Source organism: Capricornis sumatraensis, chromosome 17, assembly GCF_032405125.1.
Source record: "Capricornis sumatraensis isolate serow.1 chromosome 17, serow.2, whole genome shotgun sequence".
Taxonomy (NCBI): domain Eukaryota; kingdom Metazoa; phylum Chordata; class Mammalia; order Artiodactyla; family Bovidae; genus Capricornis; species Capricornis sumatraensis.
The window spans coordinates 25767878-25780549 of NC_091085.1; the positions used below are offsets into that span (position 1 = coordinate 25767878).

The following is a 12672-nucleotide window of genomic DNA, read 5'->3' on the forward strand; positions in this document are numbered from 1 at the left end:
CTCTCAGTCATGTCCGACTCTTTGTGACCCCATGGACTGTAGCCTACCAGGCTCCTCCCTCCATGGGATTCTCCAGGCAAGAGTACTGGAGTGGGTTGCCATTTCCTTCTCCAGTTTTTTTCCTGGGAGTGGCAATATTGACTAGTTGTTATTTATTTGTAGACATCAGTAGACCAGTATATGATTTTTCTTAATTAAAAAAATAAAGTATCCTCATTCCACAGCAGATTAGAGTTGTTTTTTTTTTAACCAGTAGCATCAGAGCAGTATCATTTCTTTTTCTCTAGCTCAAATTTCTTTGTAGTAGTATACCAAATTCCTCTTTCCTTTTTTGTCTTCTTAGAAATTTTGGTATTTCATTAAGTCTGTTGTGAGATAACTGTATGTTTAGTTGGGCATTGGTATGTATAATTCTTGGAGAAACCTGTTCATTTTTGCCATTGACCCTAAAGAAAAAGGGATTTTTTTTTTACCAGAAAGATTATAGTGAGAGTTTTATAAAATGAACATTAAAATTTTTTCTTTATTAGTTAATAGGAAAAGAAATCCTTATATTTGGTTTACAATCCTAATAAAAACCTCTAGTACTTTAGATAAATTTCTTTAAATGTAGCAGAATCTCATGATTAAAAATTTTTATTTGATGTCTTTCTGCTTGTTGAGGCCCAGTTGTATTCCCTTAGGACTATTAGCTTCCTCCAGCTTAAACCTGTTCTTCCTCCACAGTTTTATTTTTTGTTGAGCTGAGGGATTGAAACTTACTCGATCTTTGGAGGTACAGTGATGACAGCTGTGCTGGCAAACCCCGTGTGCAGTGGTAATCAAGTCATTTTATTAAAACAGATAGCTAACACTTCATAAAGACTTCGTGGCTATAGTCTGGAGTGATACTTGATTTACAGTGCAAGTGGCAGGAAGATACTTTTTTTTTTTTTTTTTTTTGAGAGTTTGGAGAGTTTTCCAGTCTGAAGCTATAAGTTTAGTGGCAGAGATGAACTTTCCTCTTTAGGAAAAGAAGAGCACTTATAAAAAGTATTATGCAGGATGATATTTTGAAGTAGATATTCTAACTGATTTTATTACAGGGGCATAACTAAGTAGAACTAATGGAACAAGAAAAATGTGATCGCTTAAGCTGAATAAAAAACAATAGAACTGATTGAAATTTCTGGAAAATGTTTTGATAAAAAGAAAAGAAAAACTATGATTTTGGTAGTAAATTGTAAGCTTAGAAAAATGAAAATTACAGTGCCAAATTTATATCAGTAGAAATCTAAATTCACATTAAAACACCAGAGCCCGTTCACCAGATCTTACTGGTTATACAGTTAATGGTCAACAGTTCACTGATTTAAATTAATATGGCAAAAAGAATTCCGAATAGGAAGTGAATATAATCCATTTAAGAGATTTTATTTTCTTCTTGAACTCTCTGAGGGGTGATGATATAATTTGCATTACAGAGATAAAAGTGATTATTTATAATATCAAAAAAGAGGATATACAAAGTCTGGATAAAAGAACAGTTACTTTAATGGCATTATAAAAGTAGTTTTTGCATACTTGATAATATTTTTTAGATTTATTTTTCTTCAACGCTAAAAGGAAACTTTAATAAATAACATATTATTCTGAAACAGACTAAAAGTACTGAAAAGTTCATCTTACATTTTGTTTTTAATTCCATTCTGGCTCATGGATTTTAAAAGTCATTTTACTTCTGAAATCCATATTACTTCTAAAAATATAGAATAGGATAGTTTAGCTCTTCTTGGCTCTCTTTACAGAACAACACTATAAGATATAACATTCAGATATAACTTTTTTAAAGCAATGCCAAATTCAGAATGAAAGCTACTTGCTCATACATCTATAATCAGAACACTCATATTTATTCATCATAAGGCATGCAGAACTTGGAGACTATAATATACTAACTTATTTAAAAATGCCCTGGCTCATAGTAACTTAATAAGATTGTGAATATACACAGATTAGTTTAAAATCAGTTAATCTGAGCTGAATTATGTTTTTTCTTAAAGACTAAAATGTGTTTTTACATGAATTAAAATCTAAATAAATTTTAATTCTCCTGATATCTAGAACCTACACAGGTGAATAAAGGTTGTTATGACTTATTGTAATACATGTTTCCTTTTAGTGGATTTGGATCAGGTTCATTTCTTGTGGTGATAATAAATATTTCATTTAAATCTCAGATATATGTATGTTTTAGAGAAGAAAATAATTGGGAAGGAAAGGAAAGGAATATTTATAAGATGGCTGTAGCCAGTTTCTGTTTGGTGAATTGGTAGAAATGAGATCTGTATAGAAAAGAGTACCTTTTGCACATCTGGGAAACACTTCTTGGAATGATCCTACATTATCATTTAGATTACATTAGTCTACAAGTGTTCATAATTGTGTTTATTGGTCTGTTATATCAGTTCTCTGCATGTTTTCATTGAAGTTTTTCTTTTATTCCTGTATACCCATACATACATGTCTGTATGAGAAGCAGTATTTATAGTGTCATCTAGGCAGGAGTACTAAAATCATATAATGATGTACATTTAGCTGTCTTCATTATTTTGTGTATAAAATGATTTCTTATTTTGTTAGTGATAACTATAGGCTGTCTTGCTTCACATTTTTTATAGACTGAGTATCTACATTTCCCTCACAGAGCTTGTGTGTAATAGTAATCTTCTCTTAAGTTATATAGGAAAACTAAATATATTTGAAACTTTAAAAAAGCAGACATATTCATCTAAACCTATAAGTTGCTTTTTGGTGATAACTAAAGTTTAGTAATCATAAGGAACTTTTGAGGAATAGTAACAAAGTATGGATGAAGGGTGGTCTTGACTCTGGCAGACTAAAATACCTTTGCCAGTGGCTGCAGACTCCAGCAGTTTTAGGAGGCTGCTGGAGAGACTGATGTGTCGAGTTGGGGGTGGAGAGGCATCTCTTAGATTTCCTACTAAGATGTGGAAACTCAGTTTTTATGTTCACTCTTTTAAAAAATATATATATATTAATAATATAAATTTTAAAAGGTTGTTATAGATTACCATGTAAAAAGTGATGTTTATACCAATACAATCAATAATGAGTTTTCCTAGAAAACTTTTAAGACCTGCCTGAGAAGATTGAGCTGTTTAGCATCTGCTTCTTCATTTTGTACCTTAACTTAAACGATATTTACACTCATAACCCTCCACTTCAATTTATGAAAACATATTAGTAAATATTTTGTGTTTGTTACGTGCCAGGGCACTGTGTTCAACATGTTTGTTTCCCACAAGGAGGTAGTAATTTATATTTTGTGAGGATAAGATACATATATTATAAAAAAATATAAACCAACATAAAATCAATTGAGCACTATTTATAAATTCAAAGAAATGTTCAGAAGAGGAAAGTTCGATTACAGGATTAGGGAATGTTTTAGAGAAAGTAAAGGAGGAAGACAAATGATAGGATTTGGATGAGGTAGCAGGTAGGTGAATGTCATGTAGAATGTGGAAATAGAGTTAACAAATGGGTGGAATGTAGAAATTCAAGATACGTTTAGGAGATACTGAGTAAATAAGATATTAATAGGTTCCATTAAGAATTGTGACTAGTTTGTAATTTGAACTTAAGTTAGTAATTAAGCATATAAGAAACAGCAAGGTTTGGAGGGTTTTGAGTAGATAATCATAGATGCTTAGTAGTAGATAGAGGATGAATTGTAAAGATGAAGCAGAAAGACTAGCTGTTGTAGTATGAGGCAGGGATGGCTTGAGAAGTACTGAGACAAGGTAGAAGCAATACGGGGCTTCTCAGGTGGCACTAATGTTAAAGAATCCACCTGCCAGTGTGGGAGACTTAAAGACTTGGGTTCAATTCCTGGTTCAGGAAGATCCCCTTGAGGAGAAAGGGCACCCTATTCCAATATTCTTGCCGAGAGAATCCCATGGACTGCAGAGAGCTGGACATGACTGAGTGCCGAGCCCATGCACAGAAGCAGTAGGAACAGAAGGGGCTTATGTAAGCAGTACTACTATGTGAGATTTAATAAGGCTTGGCATGACAGATTATGGGAAGAAACAGTTAAGATATTACTCAGTTTTTTTTAACCTTAATAATGATGAAAGTATCATAAAGGAGTCTGGGGAAGGCAGATAAGTTTGACAGTAAGCATGTTGATTTTGATTTGAAGCAGGGCATCTGAGGGGATATATTTAGGTATTTAAAAAGACATGTAAATGTATGGTTAGTGTCCCATCACAAAAGAGAAGGCATATTCAAATTAGGATAATTTAAAGGATGTTTTAATAAATGGATAGTTACAAATATGTCAGCCAGTGTAGGGTGACCATAAGTGATAGCATGGTACTCCTGAGCTAGCAATAATAGAGTTATTTCTTTCCTTTGGGCCAAGGGCCAGAGGGAAGGGTTACTGGAACCCAGAAGAAGAGAGCCCTGGAAGGAGGGTTACCTTGAGAGAATCTGGAACCTTTGGTCAAAGGACATAGCTGACTCAAGGGCAGTGCCACATAGAAGGAGCCCAGGGAAGTCAGCCTCCTGGGACAGAGAACAGAGTGGAGGGTGGGGAATAGATCCATAGAGCAAATGAAAGACTTATCTAGTACAACTGAAGCTTAGTACAGAAAGGTCAAGGAGAGACTAATTGGAGAATCATGCTCATTGAAGCCATAGAGATAAATGAAAGCTCCCAGGGGAGAGGAATTTGAAAGATTTCCTCAGGACAAGATTTTAAATTCTACTTTTGTCACTCTGCGATCAAGAACAAAGGACACAGAATTAAGAAATTAACCTTAAGGAATGTTTACATTTTGAAGATGTGAACAAGAGCTAGAGAGTAGTCAGATATGATAGAAAATCCTTGGTGACTAATCTTGAGCTTAATTTTTTTTCTTTTAAGCCTTTTAAGTAGCTCTCTTTAATAGGAAAAGCAAGAATATTGATTGGGTTAGTTAGTCGTGGTTTCAGGTTTCTGCTTTATCACTTACTTGACAATAATTAACTTTTTCAGAGTCTATCTTACTGTCCTAAGATAGGAGTTCAAGGTTGTGAAGATTATATAAAATAAACCTATAAAACTCCGTGCTTGTGATGTAAGTACTCCATAAGTGTTCCTTAACTTCATTAACACCTCTCTTTGTGCCTTCAATATGGAGAAGGCCTTTTATACATTGAAACACACATTTGCTTAATACTTCTCTACTTCTCTGTTGTAGTACTTCTCTTTCCTTTCACTTTGACTTTTTAAAAAGACAAATGTTTTATACCACAAGTCTGTACTTTTTCTTTCTCATTCCTTCCTTAACTTTCTGTGCTCTGGTATCTACATTTACCATTCTCCTGAAGCTCTTTTGTTTATCAGATTTCCAAGTCCACTCCTCTACCAAATTCATTGACCCACGGAATTATCCAGAAGTAGAGCCTTTTAAATCTGGCCTTCTGATCTTCAGAAACACTGTAGCTATTTCCTTTCTGCCCTCTGCGTGCCTGTGCTATTTATGCTTTTGAGCTTTTGCTCAAATATAGTTTTCTATCAAGAATGTCAAGTATTATTCATACTTTCAGGCCCAGCTGCATGCAACTGCCCACACTCCCTCTCCTGATCTTCTGTTAGACCATCTGCATGTAGGCACTTGATCATTTACTTTCTTATACTATTCTTGTGTGTATACTCCTTTTGGTTTCAAAGTAAGCATACAAGCCCCTTGAATACAGGGCCCATACTTTTATTCTATTTATTTTATTTAAATATATAATATAGTGTTTAACACATAACTGTTAGGAAATATAGACTGAAGCAAATTGAGTTTTGACTTAGAATTGCAATATAATCAAGAATCATATATGTAAAATCTTAAGTGTGTTTTCTTTTTTATGTAAGCTATAAAAAGCTATTGGATACTGTTGGGTTATTTAAAGTATAAAAAGGTACTTATCCAAAACATAAATATTGTCATCCAGAATATATCAAAGCCATAATGTTTTCATACTTAGATTAACTTTATCTTAAAAATCACAGTAAGTTTTATTCATTCTTGCTTATATTTTCGTCTAATAAAAGCAATACATGCTCACTGGAAAAACTGGAAAGTATTGCAAAGAATAAACAGCGAAAATAACCCGTAATCTTACCGGTGAGGGGACAGGAACTACCACTTTTCTAAATTTCCTGCTCATCTTTTTTAATGTATGTTTTAAGCATAATTAGCATCATGTTATATAATGCACATAGACTTATTTATTAATCTTTACTAACAAACATTGACTGAAAGGGATCTGATAGCTTCCTACTACTCTCTTCTGATTGTTGGGAACAGGACTTTGGTTTTTAACCAGGTATCAAAATATAAAAGGTTGGTCTTACTAGTTAAAGTAATTGTCAAGAGAACTCAGAAAGCTTTTTTTTAATGATCAACAAAATTGTGTCTAGAGATTAGCTGAAAAGATAGATGAATGATAAGAATTTTTATATACTTCAATAGGAAAGTAGTGCTTTTCTTTTTAATAAATGAAAGATTAGCTTTTTTGAAATGGAGTTTTAAAAAATAAAAACCAGATTTCTCTTGAAAAATAAGGAACCAAATTTCTTTCTTGAAGACTCTCAAGACTAGGTTGACTTCATGATGAGTTGTGAATAACGTTTGTATTTGTTATACCATCAGAAATCCTCCCTGTGGCACAAGAGGACTCTTTTAATTAGAAAATATTGTTGCCACAGGGAGGTAGAAGATCGACATGAAAAACTGGGGATCTGAAAAGGAGCCCCTTTTCCTAGGATTACCTGAAGGGGAAACAGATTGAGCCAGAAGGAAGACAATGCTGGTAGGTTGGTCTTTAATTTATTAAGAATGTTTACAATTTACATTTAATTATAATTATTTCTACTCCCTCTACCATATTTTTGTTTAAAGGCTGACAGTGGGTCCTCCTTATAGGAGAAAGATTAAAATAGTAATTTTCTTCCTAAATAATTTGCTATCTAAAATTAAATCCCCTGTCTTGTTCCTAATACTTGTTTCTTTTTATGGATAAAACTCTAGAGCTATTTCCTGCCTCCACTTCCTTGGGAGTTACTACTGACTGAACATCTTCAAGTCTGTTTCTTTTTTTTTTTTTTCATGTCTGTTATTTCTGCTACTAATCTATACTTTTTCCTAAAATAACTTTTTGAGAAGTGTTTTCTTTCAGTCATCTATTTTCTTGAGTTTAGCCTGGTCACTAGTTTTCTAAAAAGGTAAAGTGTAAATCTTAGGTTTATTTAGTTTTGATTCTAGAATTGTTTGAGTTACAATTACACTATTATTTAGTTAGAAAGCATTATTAGAGAAAAGTTTTAAATATTTTATTGACAGTGTTTCATTTAATCTCAGATGCCATCAAAAGTAAGAAACATTTTTAGACCACTGAAAGAAAAAATGCTGGCAATTATAAATTTTAGGATATCATCAATTGTGAAATACACCGATTTCAGAGATTCCAAAATGTGAAAAAATGTCTTAGAATTAATGAACTGTGTTATTATGCAGTTATGAATCTTCCTGAAATTCCCATTATCTGGGAATTAGATATCAAAATATCTGGTTTATGAAAAATGAGATGAGTTGCAGTTGTGGAGGTGTCTATATATGCTGCTGCTGCTGCTAGGTCGCTTCAGTCGTGTCCGACTCTGTGCAACCCCATAGACAGCAGTCCACCAGGCTCCCCCGTCCCTGGGATTCTCCAGGCAAGAACACTGGAGTGGGTTGCCATTTCCTTCTCCAGTGCATGAAAGTGAAAAGTGAAAGTGAAGTTGCTTGCTCAGTCGTGTCCGACTCTTAGCGACCCCATGGACTGCAGCCTGTCAGGCTCCTCTGTCCAGGGGATTTTCCAGCCAAGAGTACTGGAGTGGGGTGCCATTGCCTTCTCCCCTATGTATGTTAAGATCTCTAAATTCTTTACTGTCTTTTAAGAGAGGGTATTTAAAGCACCATTTAATTATATTATTTAAAAGTATACAAAATAACCATAAGATACAATTTTAAATTATGGAGAGTATAGAAGATGAAAAAGTATTCTAATATGATGCTTTTACTTAACTCAGGAGGTAGTTCGGGAATTCCCTGGTGGTCCAGTGGTCAGGACTTGGTACTTTCACTGCTAGGGCCCTAGTTGGGGAGCTATGATTCCTCAAGCCACCACAGGGCCAAAAAAAAAAGTAGAATTTTATCATAATTGGCAGTTTTTAATTGAATTTTGTGACCTGGAAAGCTTTTAAACTATCATTTTAGAACAGGATCCTTTAAAGGCTTCTTTAAATAGCCACAGATTTCTAGTGGTCAAAAGCAAAGAATTACCCCATCAATTAATAAAACACAAGGAATGATTTTAAATGGTATTTGTATACTTTTCAAGAAACATCTGTTTTATCTAAAAGGAAAGATAAGTATATCCAGACAGTAGATCATTAAAGGATATTTGTTTAGTTTGGGAAACTAGTCGCATTCATTTCTTTGCACTCAGACTTGTTTTTTTAAACACTAATAACTTCCAATTTTATATATAACAATGTGTCTAAGTAATACAGTTTTATTAACTCAGACTGTGGAGAGGGTTAAATGCAGATTATATAAAATTTTAAATGAGTAGCATATAAGGTTACAAGTGTTACAAAGTAGGGATAGCTCAGGCTTCTTAGGCATACAAATAGGAATGCTTTAAAACTGTAGGCAAATCCATTCCTCTCCCAGCTCTTACTGCAGACCTACAGCCTGTCAGGCTCAGAGCTGAAATTCTTGTGATAAGCAGGACCCTGCCTTTGCCCTCACCAGGCTTTCAGCTTTGTGGAAAAGATGAACAGTTAAACATATTACTGCAATACAATGTGATGAGTTAGTGTTATGGTAGGATTGATGAAAGGTTTAGAGAGCATACAGCAGAGGAATGGCTAGGAGGTCAGAGAATGCCTTCATGAGGAAGTGACATTTAAACAGGTTTGAAAGGTGTGAAGTAACTAGCCATGTAGTGAATAGCATGTCTGAAAGTCTGGAGGAAGGAGAACATAGTGTATTTAATTAGCAGAAAGGTATCCAATATGGCTAGATTATGGTTTATGGCAAGGAAAGGGGATTAAAATGAAGCAAAAGAAGTAAAATCTTAACTGGTGAGGACTCTGAAACCTTTATATCCGTTTTTTGGGCCTTATCTAAAAGGTGTTGGGAAGCTTTATTAAGGATTTTAAACAAAGTATGTTTTTTATACAAATTTGTTTCCAAAATATCGAGTACTGTAAATGAAAAGTAAAGTAAGACAATAAAAGCATTACCTGAAATAACGACTGAAGTCCTTAGCTCCTCATTCAGTTTCCTGATTTTAAGCTAGTTGACTATTCTTATTCACTTTCCACTAAATTGTCTGCCTCAGCAGATTTGGGCTATAGATGTGCTCATTGCCCATACTAAGCTAAAAGTTAATAGAGATTAAAGTAGTTAGCACAACTAGCGTTTCTTTTAGGAATCAAGATATGGGTGCTTTGATATAGTGCTGTTTCAGGAGGAGGAATCATTGTCCCTTCTGCACGCCTCATGCCCTGTTGTAAACTTGGGAAAGGGTCTATACATTTTCTCAGATTTGTGAAGGGGCGCATAACTTAAGAACAAGAACACTTTTAACACAACTATTAACTATTAGCTTTTGCATGATTTTTTAATGTTTTTGTATTGTGGGCCTTTTTGGCCATGTGGTAAAGCCTGTGGACCTTCTCTCATATTTAATGTTTTTAAATATATAAAATACCTAGGAATACCAAGGAACCAAATATATTGAAGTATAGCTTTCAGGCTATTTTTAATTGTGATATATTAATACATGATTCCTTAATAATGTATTAAATAATGAGATTTAATGGCAGATCAAATTTACTGCTATAATTTCAAAGTGGTGATGACCATCAATTATATTTTGAGAAATATGTAATAACTATAATACAGTATGAAAATATTTTATGATTTCTGTTGGTCATGAGGTCACAGATAATGTGACTGTGAAAACTACTGTAGTTTGTACTTTATTTAAAACTAAGGTGCTAAATTTCAGGTGGATCTAAAAGACAATTTTCCTCTATCTCATTCATGTCTTATTTTAGCTGTCTACCTTATCTTCCTTTTCTTCTCCACATTCTGCACTACTTCTGTTCTCTTTCTTTAATAGCTCATAGTAGGGATCTGAAAGCCACTTTAAATATGTTTCTTATTGAATACAGTTTTATGATTTCTGCTAAGGAAGAGGAAAAAACCTCTTAACTGTACAGTGGTAGTTTTTCATGCCACTTAATGGCTTGACTTAACTTATTCTAAAAACATTCTAGTGTTTGTACATCAAGTACATTTCTTAAAAGCGTCATCTAATCTTTCTTTACTTTTTTGTTGGCTTGAGATCCCTTCGATTTCCATGAAAAAAATTTCTGTGACTAGTGGTTCTCAAACTTCAGTATTCACCATAATCATCTAGAGTGCTTATTAAAATACAGATCGCTAGGCGTCACCTCCAGGATTTTTGATTCAGTGGGGTGGAATTGAAGAATTTGCATTTTTAACAAGTCCCCAAATGATGTTGATGCTGTTGGCCCAGGATTCATACTTTGAGAACCATTCTCTTGACTGTTGGGAATGATAGCGCTAAAAGAGCTTCTGCCACTGTGAGAACTCAGTTAATACTGTAGTTTCTTACTGTGTTGTATTTTGCCCATCACAAAGATTGCTGTTGAGGGTGCTGCTGCTAAGTCGCTTCAGTCGTGTCTGACTCTTTGCAACCCCGTAGACAGCAGCCCACCAGGCTCCCCCGGTCCCTGGGGTTCTCCAGGCAAAAACACTGGAGTGGGTTGCCATTTCCTTCTCCAATGCATGAAAGTGAAAAGGCAAAGTGAAGTCGCTCAGTCGTGTCCGACTCTTAGCGACCCCATGGACTGCAGCCCACCAGGCTCCTCCGCCCATGGGATTTTCCAGGCAAGAGTACTGGAGTGGGGTGCCATTGCCTTCTCCAGCTGTTGAGGGTGAAAACATACTAAAGTTCTTTCAAGTTTGTATGAGATGATGTAGTGCATTACTATTATTAATTAATTCACCAGTAAACATTCATTGAGCATCTGCTATATATCAGGTACTATTTAAAGCATGGGCTTCCCTTGGGGCCCAGCTGGTAAGGAATCCGCCAGCAATGTGGGAGACCTGGGTTCGGTCCCTGGGTTGGGAAGATCCCCTGGAGAAGGGAAAGGCTACCCACTCCAGTATTCTGGCCTGGAGAATTCCATGGACTGCATAGTCCATGGGGTCACAAAGAGTTGAACACGACTGAGTGGCTCTCACTGTTTAAAGCACAGGGTTAGAGCAATAGACAGAAGAGGCAGTGTCTGCATTCAGGCAGTGCTCAGGCTCTAGTGGAGAAAACATGTAAATTCCCCTTAGAGTAAAATTTCTGTATCACAAAGCAGATTACATAAATTAACAACTCCTGAAATTGTTCCTTACAGTTAGTATTTTCAGTTAAGCTAAAATAATAAATTCATGAACCATTTCTTTTCAAGCAATTGAAGCAACAGGTAAATTCTCCCTTTTCCTCCTCCATATGTCAGTTTTTAAGCATAGTTGTGATACTGGTGAACTAATATCTATCGTGTACAAAGTACCTATTATATGCAAAGTACTCACAGCTCGTAGGGAGTAAGTGATTCAGAGTTGACTATAACATGGTGGCTGGCCTCAAAGATGCTTACCAACTAAGTTGAGAAAATCAAGCATTTGAGGAAATAATAGTATTAAGTAGATAAGCTTGGGGAAAGGTGAGGAAAGACAAAAAATAACCAAGTATAGTAGTTAGTCTTTAAGTTCTAGATTGAATTATTTCTACTGTGGTGGGTCATATTTAAATTTTATCAAAAGGGCATAGTTGACTGTTAAGGCAAAGGGTTTAGGGACGGAGAAGCAAGTCAAATGGAATTAAGCATTTGTCAATCTCACCCTTTTTAAAAAAAAAATCATGGGGAAATACTGCCATCAGAAGCATAAGTGACTTCTTCCCACTCACAAAAAATCAGGGAATGGGGCTAAGAATTCACGGTGTTTGCGGTGCTTAGTTACAATCTGGGAATGGGATTAGGAGATGAGATAGGATTAGTTTTTATTAAAATTTTTTTTACATTTCTGTAATTTTTTAATTAAGTATATCAAGGAAAGAAGAAATATAGCTAATTTCCTTTCTTTCTCTTAGACATTATTAAGATGAAGTACAGATTTTTATAATGGATATCCCATATTCTCCACATTTAAATTCAGCATTTGGTTGTAACTGTTTGATTTCCTTTTACTTTTTAAATCAGCCAAAATATATATCTTACTTAAAAGGAATGAACAATTAAAATTTTTTAATTTGATGAAAATACTTTTCATATGTTTTCTGTAAGACCGAGTCATGATAATAAGTAGTTATCCTCCAGGAGTTTTTTAAGAATATATTTGAACAAAATGAATTATTCGTTAGCCAGAATTTAGAGATTTTCTTATGACTAGATGAGCTTACAAAAGGTAAACCTAGAAAGTTTTACATCGAAAAGAAAAGAGTTAGGTCTCTAAAGCAGTTAGCAAAAAAGGAGTTCTTATTATGCATGTT

The 12672-nt window shown here is 34.6% G+C and overlaps 1 protein-coding gene across 4 annotated transcripts in view; it reads left to right on the forward strand.

Annotated features, from left to right (window-relative positions):
• ELF2 (E74 like ETS transcription factor 2) overlaps window positions 1-12672 on the forward strand; it is a 97745-nt gene that overhangs the window by 45245 nt on the left and 39828 nt on the right. The window lies entirely within an intron of this gene.